We start from the raw sequence: 16,682 nt of genomic DNA on the forward strand, positions 1-16,682 counted from the left end.
TGGTCAAAAATTTATGTGTCTGCATCTTTCCTCTAAATATGACTTCTTTCTTCCCTGGGATAATCAACTTAACTTTCTTCCCCTTACAGTCTATCTGAGCATCATTGCTAGATAGCCAGTCCATTCCCAAAATTACATCAAACTCCCCTAATTTAAAAGGAATCAGATGAACACTAAAAGATTATTCCCCTATGCCTATCTCACAGGCGGGGTGAATCTGGTTAACAGGAATAATTTCATGGTTGGCTATTTCCACTTGTAAGGGTTCTATCAAGGGTTCAGCCTTAAGTCTTAATTTATGCGCAAAGTCCTTTGATATAAAAGATTTAGTTGCTCCAGAATCAAATAAAATATTTGCACTGATTGAATTGAGAGAAAGGGTACCTGCTATCACATCTGAGTCTTTTATAGCATCTTGGACTGTCATGTTGAAAGTCTTCGCAGTAGGTGGCTTATTGGAAGCAGCTCTGCTTGCTCCTGAAGCTGCTGGTTTGTTCATTGGGCATTCCCTCTTCCAATGACCCGGGCGTCCGCACTGATGACAAGTGGTGGTTGGAATGACAGCAGGGGTTGATGAAGGGCACTTAGTTGAATAGTGACCCTCTCGACCACACTTAAAGCAGGTTACTGGCTTTCCCTTACACTCCCCAGAATGCATCCTTCCACAAGTGTTACAGGCTGGCAATGGGGGTCGAGACTGGTTGGAATAGGACATTCTTGACTTCTGGCCGCTCTGGCTCACATTCACACTCATTGGCCGCTTAAACCCAGTGTTCTTTCCTGGTAGGGACACTACTCCTCTATTAAATCTAGTTGGGAAGCTCCCTCCTGCGGAACCTCCACCCATGCTCATACTTTTCCTCTTTATTCCCTTCTTCTCTCTTTCCTTCTGCATCTGTTCACTTCCGGCTTCTACAATTATTGCCTTCTGCACCAAAGTGGCATAATCAGTAAGCTTAAGGATTGCCACCCTATTCTGAATCCACGATTTCAGTCCCTGCTGAAACCTCCTAGCTTTCTTTTCCTCGGTGCTCACAAACTCCGGCACAAACCTTGATAACTCAGTAAATTTTGCTTCGTACTCTACCACAGATAAATTATTCTGCTTTAGCTCCAAGAACTTGAGCTCCATCTGGTTCTCCATAAACCTCGGGAATTACTTTCCCAAAAACAACTGACTGAATCTCTCCTAGGTTATAATAGCATCTGTCTCCATGTTTTTTTTTGCCTCCCACCAGTAGTTGGCCTCTCCTTTCAGAAGGTAGGTAGAAAATACAGTCTTCTGTGCCTCATCGGTACTAAGAATCTCGAAGGATTTCTCCATTTCCTTTAGCCATGCCCTTGCCTCAACTGGGTCGGCTGATCCGTGGAACTCAGGGGGCTTAAGGGACTTGAAAGCCCTGAAAGAGTTTGCCACAGCATTGTTATTTCCTTGAGGGGGTGGATTGGGTTGACGTTCCAAGTTCTGCCTTAGTAGTTGCATGAACTGTCCCATGGGATCCATGCCTGGGTTTGGTACTGGTTGCTCAACCTCAGTTTCTCCTTCTTCAGCCTCTATCTCAAATCCTTCAACATCAAATGTTTCCTCCTCCTCTTCAAACAGGGAGTCATCCTGTTCAACATAATCCTCATCTTCCTCTTCACTGTGTTCTTGGTTCCTACCGTCCTGGTTATGGCTTCCCTGGTCCTTAGATCCAGGGTTCGCCCTTGTTCCAATCTTTCTTGGTGGCATGATACCGATAAATTTTTGGGAAATTTAACGTTAGGTTACAATCATACATAAAATTGTGTCTTGCACAGTTCTATAATAGGGAGAATGTATCTCGCAATTCTATTATATTATGACAGTTCTAATAAGAAGTGTAGTAATAATAACGATAAAAACGGTGATCTCGTCACTAAGGAACTGAACTGAAAGGAAACAAATATATACATAATGCGAGAGTGTATCTGTCTAGTCAGAGAAAGGGATGCTATATACAAGTCAACTATCCCGGAAAATTGGCTCTTACTATGGCCTCGACTAACTAGACGACTAGACTACCCCATCACTGGTCCTGAATCACACACCAGAGCGGGTCAGCTCCCACACACTTTTCATCGCACGACGGAAGATGTAGTCAGCCTGCCTCCTAGAGATCCTGCCATGACAGTCCCCCTGGAGTGATCGGAGTCTCACATGGGTCGTGAGCTCTATCCCATTCAGCTCCCTTCTCAGGGATCGGGGTATGGTAGCTCTAGCCTCATAAGATCGGGCATGTCGACCAGCCCTCTCCACCTCCAACTCCCTCCTGACCTCATCCAGTCAGGCCTCAACAACAGCAACTCGAGTCCTCAGTACATCCTGAACATAGCCATGAGCTAACAAAGACTGCCTATGGGCAGGGTCGAAAGGTGGTGAATCTGGAGCCGCTGGGGATGCCTCCTCGGTCTGCCTAGGCTCGGGAGTATGGGTCTCTGAGCTGTCATCATAGGGTCTCCAAGATAGTGGTGGAGGGGTAGGAGCTCTGACCACCGGGAGTGAGGGTAAAGGGGTACAATATACTCTACCATAGCTCCGACATGCTCCTCAGCCACTAGGACCTCATCCGGGTCCTCCTCATCTGAACTCGCAATAACCTCCATCTCTGACTCCTCTGAGGGGTCCTCCTCCTCCTCCATCTCAGGCTCCTCCTGATCCTCGGCATCTAGCAGTGCCTCATCATGCTCATGCTCGAACATCTATGGGTCCTCTATCTCATATGCCTACACATTAAACGAGCTAAGTTACTATCCTGATACTTATAAGGGTTCCCGTAAGGGTTTTAACTGTCAGTGCTACTTTAAGTAGTCCGACTATGAACTTGGCAAGAGTTCTTATTATCTTTGTGAGTTTATTATTATATCGTCACATCATCTCTGAGGTTTATAACGCTTAGCTCTGATACCATTTCTGTAACACCCCCAGATCCGGGTCGTCACGGTCTTTCTTTCCACAATATCACTTAACTTAATTAATAATAAATAACCTCATGCTGTGACCCCACACTAACACACACCACAACACGTTATAGTCTCAGAGATGAAATTGAAATAAGTACAAGTCCTTGAATCCACAATTTAAAAGTTATTACAACCCAAAATGAGTACTTGATAAGTTTACAGTTAATTGCCATTATTTGCCACAAGTTATAATTATACATAATTGATTCCCAAAAGTAGAATGCCTGATCTACAAATAGATCTACCTCTACAGCTATAGCAACTACGATATCAACGGGAAGACGCGGGATGCTTCCCACGCGCTTGTGCTGGGTCTGCTTGAGTCTGGCCATCTTTCTTAACTGTTGTTGTGTGATGAAGAAATGAAGCAAGAGTGAGCATTACAACTCGCAAGATAATATATAGTGTAAACAACAATGCAAGTATCTAAATAGATAACTTACTAGATTTCTTTATCAAGTGTAAGGTAATTACTTACTGGATATAAGCTTAAAGGAAGATGAAGTTACCAATTACTTCACTATACTTATACCATTTTAGAAAACTACTTGAACTACCACTGTTCAAAGTATAATAAGTTTCAAAAGTTTGTCCCATAAATGAGAACATATCTTGGTATTAAGGGACTTGAATTCAATCTAGAGTCTGACAAAGCCTATGTCATAAGACTAGATCAGGAGTTGAGAAAAGCAAAAATTAATGATCTCAGATATGATATCTTCCAAACTGGTGAAGATACTGCAGAACTCAAAGATGCTAAAAGGAGGATGATTGATGAACTCAGATATGCTGAGAGATGTTTGTTAAAGAACTATCTCAGAACAACTCCTGACATCAAAGAGATCAGAAAGTGAAGCCAAGTCAAGATCTACAACTGCTCAAATTCTGATATATATACAGACTGAAGTTGTTATCAGAAGTTAAAGTTGGTAAAGCTTTAAGGACTGTAAGTTGTAGTTATCTAGTCAAATTCTCATGCATTTGTACTTAATGTTTTTGACATCATCAAATATCTGTTAAACTTGTATATTATGCTAATTTACAAGTTGGGGGAGATTGTTAGATATATTTGATAATGTCATATCTAATATGATTTATGTTTAGTTTTCAGATCTTACTTAAACAGGACAAATCAGTACTTAACTGAAATTAGCACTTATACTGAAGTCAGAACTTAAGTTATCAGTACTTAAGGTTCAGGACATATCTATCAGGAGATAATATCAGGACTTAAAGGAAACTTTTAGATAAGGAAGGCGGCTGATTGAAAGAAAAGAAGATCAAGACAAACGTAAGAAGAGATATGTATGAAGAAGGAATTCTGTGAAGAATGGAATACTTGGAAGAAAAGATAACTGATTGATATATTTTAGGAAGCAGAATTATATTCCATATCAATTAGCGATTATCTTGTAACTGTGTAATATATAAACACAGGCATAGGGTTTACATTATAAGTGTTATCATTATCGAGAATATTATTCATTGTAACCCTAGCAGCTCTTGTGATATTTGTTCATCACTGAGAGAGGAAAGTTCTATATTGTAACAGAGTTTATTGCATTGAATAAAGTCTGTTTTCTGTTACTTGTGTTATTTGAATTCGATTTGATTGCGCTATACACTATATTCAACCCCCTTCTACAGTGTGTGTGTGACTAACAGAAAGTCTACCAATTCCTGACTTCAATTAGCCAATCCTTAACAAGCCAAAGAGAACAAAGTCAAGAGCAGTCAAGAAAGTGAAGTTGTCACCTCTCAAATCCAAATCTCTAATCAAAGCTCAATCCAAAGTCAACAAGGGAGATTGCATGTACTTATGTGACATCAAGGAATTCTCTGATCTAAACCTCTATCTAGATGAACTGGAAGAAGTTAGAGGGATTGATGCCTACAGAAATCTACCGGAAAGATTAGTTTTCAAGTACAAGGGAGGAAAGGAGATTCAATGGCCACTTCACAGGATCCTTCAAGAAAGACAATCTGTGCTGATAAAGGTTTATTCATCATTCAAGAAGAACTTTGGATTCAATGTAACTGCAAGAAGACTGTTTCTAAAGAAGATTGAAGAACTGAGGAGTATTAGAGCTAAAGATGCACTCCCAAAGACTCTAACTATTCCTTACATAGGAAGAAGAGTGCATCTAAGGCCCTACTGGCTGATGGAGTTCATGGATGATAAAGGGCTTAAAAGATTTTTCAGATTAAAAGACCAATTGAGCATCTCTAGCAATGAGACTCTTTTGGAGATGCAAGAAAAGCTAAATCTCTAAGAATCTGATGAACTGGAATTCCACAGACAACTCCAAAATCAGATAGAAAAAAACAACAGAAAGCTTGGAAAGAGATCCAGACCTTCAAGGAACTAGATAAATCTGCTCAGGCTAGAGGATCATCTTGAAAATGATTGTGAGCTAATCTTTGTACATTTTGTTATTTGAAGCACTTTACAGTTTTATCTACTTACTTTAAAGTTGTATTTTTTTTGGGTGTTTTGTTATCATCAAGTTTCTCTTAATTTATGGCTACAATTCCAGTAGACATAAATTGGGGGAGATTGTTGTGGATATATTGTGAACTTGATGATTTCATTAACAAAACACCTTAGAAGATTTTACTTAGTGAAAAATGTAGCACTCGACGAATAAGGAATATAGTCCCGAGGGATGATGATCAATTATCCATCGAGTGAGCAGCTTATGTAATAATGAGTCTGTAGCACATTTTTGCATACACCTTGTTTAGATTCTGTAGTAGAACTCAAGTCATGTTGACTTTAATTAGATATGCGGAATAGGTTGATTAATTGTATATAGATGATGTCTTGTAATTCTGCATAAATGAAATGAAGTCAAGTGCCAGATTGCTACCCGACGGATAAACAACATTGCCACTCGATGGATGATCAACAAGGCAACCCGACGGATGATCATGTACCCGACGGATAATCAATTCAAACATCAGTTGACTGTGACAACACAGTCATATGCGTCGAGTGTATGCAAAAGGAATGTGGAAGCCTATTCAACTGGGTTTTAGAGAATAAAGAAGCATTGCCATTTCCATGCTATTATGAAGATATTCAAAGATGCTGGAATAGAGTAATGAAGCAGCATAGTATTAGACTTGATAGGTTTTGTTTTATTATCTTGTCTTATTACTTTGTGATCTTGGTCATATATAAACCAAGAAGTAGCAAATAGAACAACAAGAACACTAAGCAAAGATTCTCAGAGAAATACTTGTAAGCTGTATTTTTAGCATTTCTCTACAAACTTAGTTATTCATATTTGTAAGCAGCTGTGAGCAAATCTTGCTACACAGAGTTCTCTTGATATAATATATATCTCTGGTGGATACATTCAAATCCACCCGAAAGTTTTTAAAGACTTGTGTTTTTAATTACTTGTATTTTGATTCATTCCAAGTTATTATTCCACACTTTGCAAATCAATTCACACAGATATATATATTTTAAGTTATAACACTTTTAAACCAAGAAAAAGTTTCAACAATTCCATTCACCCCCTCCCCTTCTGTAATTCTTGTTACATTGTTAGGGACTAACAAGGATTAGCAACAATGGATATTGCACTAGTATTGTCACACATGATAGGATTCTTTTGTAACACTAGACCATAACCTATTAGTTGATTTCTAATTCAAAGCATTTGAGCACAACAACTTCTAGTAGCTATTTATTCAGTCTCAGCTGTAGAAGTTGACACGGATTATTGTTTCTTACTATACCATGATACAAGTCTTTGACCAAGGAATTGATAACTTTCACTAGTACTTTTTTTTCTACCCTGCATTTAGCAAAATTTGCATATGTATATCCAATAGCTTCAAAACCCGTCCCCTTAGGATACCACAATCTCAAGTTTGGTGTTCCCTTAAAATATCTGAAAATCCTCTCGACAACCATTAGATGTGATTTTTTAGGATTTTCCTGAAGTCTTGCACACAAATATGTAGCAAACATGATGTCTGGTCTACTTTAATCAAATAACGTAAAGATCCAATCATTTCCCTATAGCTTGAATGTCTACACTCTTTCCTTTCTTATCTTCATCCAATTTGGTAGTTGTAGACATAGGAGTAGATGCAGGTGAACAATCCACCATTCCAAATTTCTTCAGAAGATTTTGGACATACTTAGTTTGACTGATGAAAATTCTACATTTCTTTGACTAACTTGAAGACCAAGAAATTACCTTAATTCTCCCATCATGCTTATCTCATATTCACTTTGCATGAGTTTTGAGAATCTTTAACATAGCTTTTCAGTAGTATATCCAAAGATGATATCATCCACATAGATCTCAACTAGGATAATATCATCACCATATTGCTTGTTGAATAAATTTTTGTCAATTATGCCTCAAGTGAATCCGTTCTTGATTAAAAATTCTGAAAAGGTATCTACCATGCTCTTGGTGCTTGCTTCAAATCATAGAGAGTTTTTAATAGTCTTGAAGCAAAATCTAGAAATTATGGATCCTCCAATCTAGGAGGCTATTGCACATAGACTTTTTCCTCTAGTTCACCATTAAGGAATGCACTTTTCACATCCATTTGATATACTTTGAAATTTGGGTGTGCAACAAATGCAGGGAAAATTCTTATTGTTTCAAATCTTGTGATTGGAGCAAAAGTTTCATCATAGTCAATTCCCACTTCTTATGAGTAGCCTTTAACTACCAATCTTGCTTTGTTTCTGGTAACAACACCATTTTCATTCATTTTGTTCATCTACACCCATTTTGTTTCAATGCTTCTGTTTCTTGGTACAGGAACCAATTCCGAAACTTTATTTCTTGATCAAGTAGAGCTTCTTCAGTTTTCTTAGGCTCAATTTGAGACAAAAATCATGCATATAGGAATTCATTTGTAGTGGCACTTCTAGTCCTCACACCAGCGTTAGGGTCACCTATAATAGTGTCTCTTGTGTGACTCAAGTCTCTTTTTCTGGTGTGATGATTTTGATGACTAGAGGTATCTTCATTTATTTCATAATTGGTATGATTTGTAGAATCATCATCTCTTTCCCCTTGAGTTTGTGCTATCAAATTTAGGTGAGCTTCTTTCTTGAGAAGAATTCTGATTTGCAGAATTCACGAGTTCACTAGCTTCTTCCTCTTCTCTATTATTTGCACTCTTTTCATCTTCATCTTCGAAATCATTGTCAAGGTTGAGATTTTTATATTTTAAAGCTTCAGCTTCATTATCATCAAGGCATTCCAAGCCAGGATACTTGTCATCATCAAATGTCACATTTGTGCTCTCCATTATCTTCTTTTTTGTAGCACATAGAATCTGTAAGCAGTCATTTCCAATGAATAGCCAAGAAAGATAGCTTCAAATAATTTGGAATCAAATTTTTCAACATATTCAGAGTTGTCTTTTAACACAAAGCACTTGCTTCCAAACACATGAATATGCTTAACTGTAGGCTTCTTCTTAGACACGATTGAGTAGGGTGACTTGCTAATGCTTTTCTTCACCATGTATCTATTTTAAGTATAACATGCTGTCTTAACAGCTTCTTCCCAAAAACTGGTTGGCAACTTGACATCCTGCAACATTGTCCTTGTAGTTTCAGCTAGAGTTATGTTCTTTCTTTCAACCACACCATTTTATTGAGGTGTTCTTGGAGCAAAGAACTCTTGAGTGATGCCTTTATCTTTACATAATTCATTTAATATGGAATTTCTGAATTCAGTACCATTGTCATTCCTTAGTCTTTTCACATAATTTTTATCTTTAGTCTATTTATCAATATTCTTTATGTGTATAAAAATAATATGTGGAGTTTCATCTTTTGAATGCATAAATTTGACCCAAGTGTATCTTGAGTATTCATCCACCATTAGCAGTGCATATCTCTTTTTAGAGATGGGCATGACATTTACAATACCAAATAAATCCATATGGATAAGTTGTAGTGGAGCATTGATGGAATTCACAGCTTTGCTTTTATGACCTGGTCTCTTTAGTTTACCTTTTTGTCAAGGTTCACAAACTTTATTTCGAACAAATTCCAAGGCTGGCATGTCCCTCACCAATTCTCTTTTCACAAGAGTGTTAATTACTTTGTAGTTTATGTGAAAGAGCTTCTTATGCCAGAGTGTACTTTGTTCACTTTATGACTTAATGTAGAAGCAACATAGTTTGTCCTTGTTTGATGAGTTCATGTCTGCACTTCCTTTTCTTACTCCTTTGAGAGAAATTTCAATAGTCTTCTTGCTTGTGATTGAGCAATCTTTTATTCACAAATAACCTTAAACTCTTATCTGTAAATTGACTGAAATTTAGAAGATTGATTTTGAGACAACAATCCAATGCTACATCCTGAATGATAACATTTCCAGAAATCAAACTGCCATATCCCATTGTGAATCCCTTATTATTGTCTCCAAAGGTCACCAAAGGGTCAGCCATCTCCTCAACTGTGATAGCAGGGCTTTATCACCTGTCATATTCCTGGAGCATCTATTTTCAATGATCCACGTGACTTTATTCTTTTTGCCCTCCATACAATGAGGTTTAAGTATTTTAGCTACCCAAGCAGTGTTGGGCACATTCTTCTTCTTGGCAGAGCTAACAGGAGTAGAACTTGAACAATCAAAAGAGACAACTTTCTTAGTTTGATTAACATTCTCATTTTTTATCACAAGTCTAAAATTAACTTCTTTTAGATCATTTCTTAACTTATGACAGTTAGTCATAATTTTCATGTTGCATGGAATGCAATCAAACTTGTCATAGAAAGAGTAGGGGTCATTTGCTTGAGCTTCATTGTACTTGCATGCCCTATACTTTGGCTTACTCACAATCATTTTACAAAGATGAGTTAAGCGATTTGGTAAGCTACAACATCTTTGACACCGCATTTTGGGGGCATATGCAACATAGGCATATTTGTTGATTTTGTTGTCTCATATCTTTCCTTTTCGGTTCTTCTTTTTCTTTAATGTGCTTTCGATTTTGGCTTCAGCTACTGGTGTTTTGATGACTTGACTAGCCTCAGGCTTTTTCTCACTTTCAGTGTTGACAGTTGTTTGGATAATTTTCTTTTCTTCATCTTTATCTGCAATTTCTTGCTTAATGATGAGCTCCTCTTCACTGAAATTCATCTCACAGACTTTAAACAAGGGTGCATTCACCTTTTGAAGCACAACAGGAACTTCCTTATTCACACTTTCCTTTCCTTTGTCAATTTCACTTTTCTTTTGAAATGAACCAGCCTCATAGTCCAATCTAATTGCTATGTTAGCATATGGCTTGTTCTTTTCATGATATTGACCAACTAGTTGAGAGGCATTTTTAAAAAACTTAAGTTTAAGTTCTTTTTCTAAATTTTATCTCTCAGTGCAGCTTTTACTTCTTCTGCATATTTCAGCTTGTTTTTAAGATATTTATTTTCTTGCCTGACTGACTCTAGGCTTACAAGCTGTAGCTCTAGTTCTTATTTCTCAATTTCAAGTTTTTCATTCACTTTTGATAGTCTATTCATCTCCTCGGTGGTAGACACCATGCTTGTGTGAATTTCAAAAATTTCTACACTCATCTTTTCAATATTTTCTTTACATTATGAAGCATTTAAATCAATGGTGGTTAGGATAGGTACCTCATATTTTGATGCATATGATTCCCCTTCCTCCAAGGCCATGAAAGCATAGTTTCCATATTCTTCACTATCAGCTTCATCATCTGTGTCATCCCAACTCTTTTCCCTCAACAATATAATCTTTTCCTTGTTGCTTCTTCAAAAGTGCTTCATACTTAGCCTCAAACTTCAAGTATTCCTGGCCGTGACATATTTTATAAATCAACATGTACAACTTACAAAGATTACACCTAAAATGGACGAACACATCTTCTAAAGTCTTTTTGTATGTTTCCATTTTAAGTGCAACATATTTTCATGTATTCTTCCAGGTTTGTGACCCTCCTTTGTCCAGTTCACCTTCGCCCTTGATCTTGCACTCTTCAAACTACATTTTTAGACTTTCCATTTCAGTGATAAAATGGTTTCTTGACTGATAACCTTGAATCTTCATTTTTTGTTGTAGTCTGTAAATTTGAGCTGTTATCGAGATCTCCATCTCCATTGTTGTATAGAGATGTCTCATATCGATATATAAAATGACTTATCGATATCTCCAGTTCTCTATATGCAGTTTGGCTTGTCGATATCTCCACTTCTCAACGTGCAGTTTTGACTTGTCAACATCTCCACTTCTCTACATGCAGTTTTAGTTTGTCGACATCTCCACTTCTCTACATGCAGTTTTGACTTGTCGACGTCTCCACTTCTCTACATGTCTTGGACTTCTCTACAAGTAGAATGACATCTCTACAAGTAGAATGGCTTCTCTACAAATATAATTGTTAGTGTTTGTGCCCTAGAGACAACACTATTATGTTTATATTATGAAACATTTGGTTTATTAATTATGATTATATGGATTATTCTTTAGTAATTTATTATATCTTTATTTCTGCGATAAGATGTTAGTTTATTAAATGTCCTTGGAATACGATATGTAAATCTATATCTCTAAGTACGTGACTTTAAAATGAGATTATGAGAATAGTATTGATATTCCTAAAGGTCCCTAGTCAAGTATTATTGTTAAGGGACGACAATAAATACATTGAGAATAGTGTGTTTGTTGGTTGATGATCACATCTCATTGATCATAGGTATGGTGATACTAAAGTCAAAACACAGGCACATGTATTAAATACAATATGCTGGATTGACCCGTTGTGAGATACTACATGTTTATAGTGTCATAAATTAATCTCACAGTGATAATGATGTATTGGTCCTTCAATGGTATCAGAACTACTTGCGAAAAGTTTTTAATTCGTTTATGTGTTTAACCATTTTTGATATCTGAGCATGTACGTGATTCGCCATGATTTGATGTTGATATAATATGCTTGTATATGTATGGTTTTGAATATATGATATTCATGTGAGTTGTATAATCATAAGATGATTATGTAATCTGTATATATACTGATATATACATGATCTATATTTGTTCTAATTATGAGAATCGTATTAGATATGGATTCTGAATTGGCTGCTGCAAATTTGCTGAAATTTGGGTCTGGTGTCCGATTTACGCAAACTAATATGCTATCCGATAGGTAAACGAGTGTCTGAACAAAACTGATAGCTAAAGCTATCATCAACTCGTCTGTAATGCGTTTGACATCGTTTACTTCCCGTAAACAGTGATTCTTGTTTTTCTGATTTGATTCTGGTTTTTCTGAATTTTTGTCATATTTCTTTTTATGATTAGATTATGGATAATATGATATGTTAAGATCAGATTATGTGTTTTAACATGCTTTTATGTGTTGTATGAGCATGGTGGATAGTTATGGTCTTTCGACCTTAGTGTAATGGTTTTGGTTTTAAATACGACTTACTTGTCGTCAATCTTTGTAATCATAAATCTCCAATGTAACTCGAGTTATTCTTGTAAGTTTATTAGATTAGTTTTACTTCCAATCATGTAATGTAATTGAAGACTCAAGAAGGCTATCCAATGGAGGTGATTCAAATAAGAAGACGAGACATACAAGGAGTCTAAACAAAGAAGAAGACGAGGCATACAAGAAGTCTAAACAAAGAAGAAGATTTATGTAATAAGTAGTTGTATTTATTTCCATCACCACATTAGATTGACCTTGACCTTTATCATGAGATTGATAAAGATCACATAGGATGGGGCCATAACCAAACACGTTTACTTTATTGCACTTTACATATTGATGTATGAATGTATGTATAGAATAGTTAATGATGCATGCTTTAATTAGATTAATCATGCATGAATGTATGTATTAGATACGTCACCCATGTCATGCCTAAACAAGATAAAATCTGTAACGACTCAAGATTTTAAATTTACAAACGATTATGAGATTCTCGTGTTTATGAAACACGGAATAAAATACTAATCTTCTTTATTTCTGACATGGGGTGATTTTATTAACAACGGGCTCATAGAACTTGTAAGGCTGTGGGTTTTAAGCGAGACCGATGTGACTCCTCCACTACCTGAAAATCAAACCATTGATGAGTATTGATTTGAAGTATTTTATTCAAGGAAAAATTGGGAATCTCTTTATGATGGGATCATGATTGTTATAATACTAACAAAACCCTAATGTTTATATTAAGTTATTTAGATGTCTTCCAATATGTCCAACGCGTTAACCCCTAGATCGATCAGGAGTGGGGTCGCCAGAGTGAAGTACTCCCATCTATCGTGGGACGGCGTGTTGAAGTATATGATACTTTTTAGACCTTTGGGTTTTAACTTAACTAAGTTACCACAATAGGATTGTGAACTTATAGGCATAGAGTTTGGTGAGATTTATTGGATAAATAAGAATAAATGTTGTTCCACTAAACTATCCAAGAGTTACTGTTACGTGGCATTTATGACACTTATTTACGCTCTAATAAGCTTTGAGTTGGTGTATTTGTACTCAAGTTATTTATGTTTTAACATGTTTTCAAGTGTTTTTGCATTTTAGGTTTTACTTCGTGAATCAGTTGAATTAGCATTGTTTTGATGCTAATATGGTGTTTAGGATGTGCTGGAATAAAAGCTTGAAAGACTGGCTCGAAGCTGCAAGGAATAAAGAAGAAGAAATCTTATTTGTACTTTGGTTTATTTATTTGTATAAAGACTACGTTTGCTATATCATGTTTTTATTGGAACCCACATTGGCGATGAGTTCGATTATGGGCTAATCGTTATCGTGGCGTTCTAGCGGATTTATTTATGGATTTCTTTAGTTAAATTATTTTAATGCCTTAGTGTGTGGTGATTGTATGATATCCTAGTTATGGTTGTGCATATTCGCCTTGTGAGCGTCGCGAACTTATAAGATAGTGTGTTAATTCTTAATGAAGCAAAAGTGAATTAAAGATTTAGAACTTGCCATGCTAGAATAGGTTCATGTATTGATATGCATGATCCGTAGGTAATTTTAACCATCTTACTTGCCCTATGTAATCAAGATAGATAACATGTGCTTAAAACGTTATGTTGTCAAATTCTATTATACATATAGGGTCTCAATATAATTGGTGCCTGTTCAGCTTCCATCTCTTTTGTGGATGTCTGGTAGAATGGTACTTGTGCAACAAAAGTTGGCGTTTATCAGTTTCGTGTTGTCTGATTAGTGTCATCACCATTGCATGCTAAGGTTAAGAACAATAAGGCTATTGAATGAAGTACTTAATGAAGTTAGAATCCCATGTTTGTTATATATATTAATCAGTCAGTCTTATTCTCGTAGTTAAAATAATTAGTTTAATTCTTAGTTATAAACAATCTCACTTTGTTACCGTCTTAGCATTGGATAATAACCATACATTGTTGATTAGGTGCATAATTTAAATAGTTAACCATTACAGACTCTGTGGGAATGAACTAGAAGAGATTCTATACTACTTGCGAACTCGTATACTTGCGTGTAATATTAGTGCGTGTTTAGCGACTAACAAGTTTTCGGCGCCGCTGCCAAGGACTGCAGTGTTAATTATTAGTTTATGTGCTTTCCATCAGTGGTCGTTAAAGTTCATTGACTCGGATATTATTACTTATTTGTTTCCTTGTTTTATTTCAGGTGATCTAGCAAGGGTGTATGCATACGCATTCGCGTACTCGTAAGAGAACACTGGATAAAGCTGAGGAAGAACTTGTGGTAGTTCGTAGGGAAGTTTTTGAGGAAGAAAAGAAGGTAGAAGAAGAAGAGAAAGTTGAAGAGCCAATTGTAGTAGCTATGGGTGATCAAGCGGAAAATCCGAAGGCTTTGATGGACTATTCTAAGCCTAAGATTAATGACATTCAGTCTAGCATAATTAGACCAGCCATCAGGGCTAACACTTTTATCAAGTCAAGCATGATCCAGATGATACAAAACTCAGTTCAGTTTGGGGGTTCTCCTACCGAAGACCCCAACATGCACATCAGGGATTTCATCGAGATCTGCGACACTCATAAGTTCAATGATGTGATTGAAGATGCTATCAAGCTACGACTCTTCCCACTCTTTCTGTGGGACAAAGCTAAGTGATGGTTACATTCTCTACCAGCAGGGTCTATCACCACTTGGGAAGATCTCGCTCAAAAGTTTCTCACTAAATTCTTCCCCATGGCGAAAACTGCAGCAATCGGGAATGCTCTTACCCAGTTCGCGCAGCAAAATGGAGAATCTCTGTGTGAGGCTTGGGATCGATATAAGGAGATGTTAAAGAAGTGCCCACACCATGGCATGCCTGATGGGATGATTATCAACTGTTTCTACAATGGATTGGGTGCTACTTCTAGACCCATGCTTGTTGCAGCATCAGGAGGAGCCTTGTGGGCTAAGAGCTACAATGAAGCTTATGAACTTATTGAACTGATGGTTGCTAATGAGTACCATAATCCTTCCCAGAGACTGACTCAGGGAAAAGTAGCAGGAATTCTGGAGTTGGACGCACCAACTGTTATAGCTGCCCAACTTAAGGCTTTGACAATGAAGGTGGACACTTTGGCTAATTATGGAGTTAATCAAATCACTAGTGTTTGTGAGCTTTGTGCTAGTGCCCATGAGACTGATCAGTGCATAATTTCTAGTGAATCAGCTCAGTTCGTGAGCAACTTCCAGCGATCGCAGCAACCTGTGCCAGTCACCTATCATCCTAACAACCACAATCATCCTAATTTCAGTTGGAGCAACGCTCAGAATGCGGTTCAACAGCCTTATCAGCAGTATCCAGCTAAGCAGTACAACCCCCTGGTTTTCAACAACCGCAGTATGCACCAAAATAACAACTCCAGCTGCAACAAGCTCATGAAAAATCTGAATTAGAGGAGTTGAAGCTCATGTGCAAGAGTCAAGCTGTTTCTATCAAGACCTTGGAAAATCAGATTGGGCAAATTGCCAATGCCTTGCTAAATCGTCAACCTGGTACATTTCCTAGTGACACTGAAGTGCCAGGAAAGAAGGAAGTTAAGGAGCAGGTAAAGGCAGTCACTTTGAGGTCTGGGAAGGTTGTGAATCTCGTACAAAATCAAGAGTTGACTGAAGAAGCTGGGGTTGAGAAAGAAGCAAAGCAGCAGGATAAAGAAATGGAACCAAGGAAGACTACTGTTGAGCACACTCTGCCTGAGGGTAATGCAGGGGAGAAAGAGATATATCCTCCACCACATTTTCCTAAGAGGCTATAGAAGAAAAAGCTGGACAAGCAGTTCAAGAAGTTTCTGGAGGTGCTCAAGAAACTTCATATCAACATACCTTTCGCTGAGGCTCTCGAGCAGATGCCTAGTTATGCAAAGTTTATAAAAGGTATTCTCTCTCAAAAAGTGAAGCTAGATGATTTAGAGACTGTCACTCTCACGAAGGAATGTAGTGATGTGCTGCAGCAGAAGTTGCCTCCAAAGCTTAAAGATTCAGGAAGCCTCACTATTCCATGTACTATTGGAAAAGTGTCTTTTGACAGATGCTTATGTGACTTGGGAGCTAGCATCAATCTGATGCCTTTGTTAATCTTCAGGCAGTTGGACTTACCTGATCCAAAACCGACTTATATGACCTTGCAGTTGGTCGACCGTTCTATTACATATCCGAGAGGTATTGTGGAGGATGTCTTGGTCAAGGTGGATAAACTC

General features: G+C 37.3%; 1 non-coding gene across 1 annotated transcript; it reads right to left on the reverse strand.

The window, feature by feature from the left end:
• Nucleotides 1–15,195: 15,195 nt before the first annotated feature.
• Nucleotides 15,196–15,302, reverse strand: LOC141721891 (small nucleolar RNA R71). Its single transcript, XR_012574933.1, has one exon. It is a non-coding gene; the product is annotated as a small nucleolar RNA R71 (small nucleolar RNA).
• Nucleotides 15,303–16,682: the final 1,380 nt, after the last annotated feature.

The sequence above is a fragment of the Apium graveolens genome, chromosome 4 (genome assembly GCF_009905375.1).
Source record: "Apium graveolens cultivar Ventura chromosome 4, ASM990537v1, whole genome shotgun sequence".
NCBI classification, from domain to species: Eukaryota; Viridiplantae; Streptophyta; class Magnoliopsida; order Apiales; family Apiaceae; genus Apium; species Apium graveolens.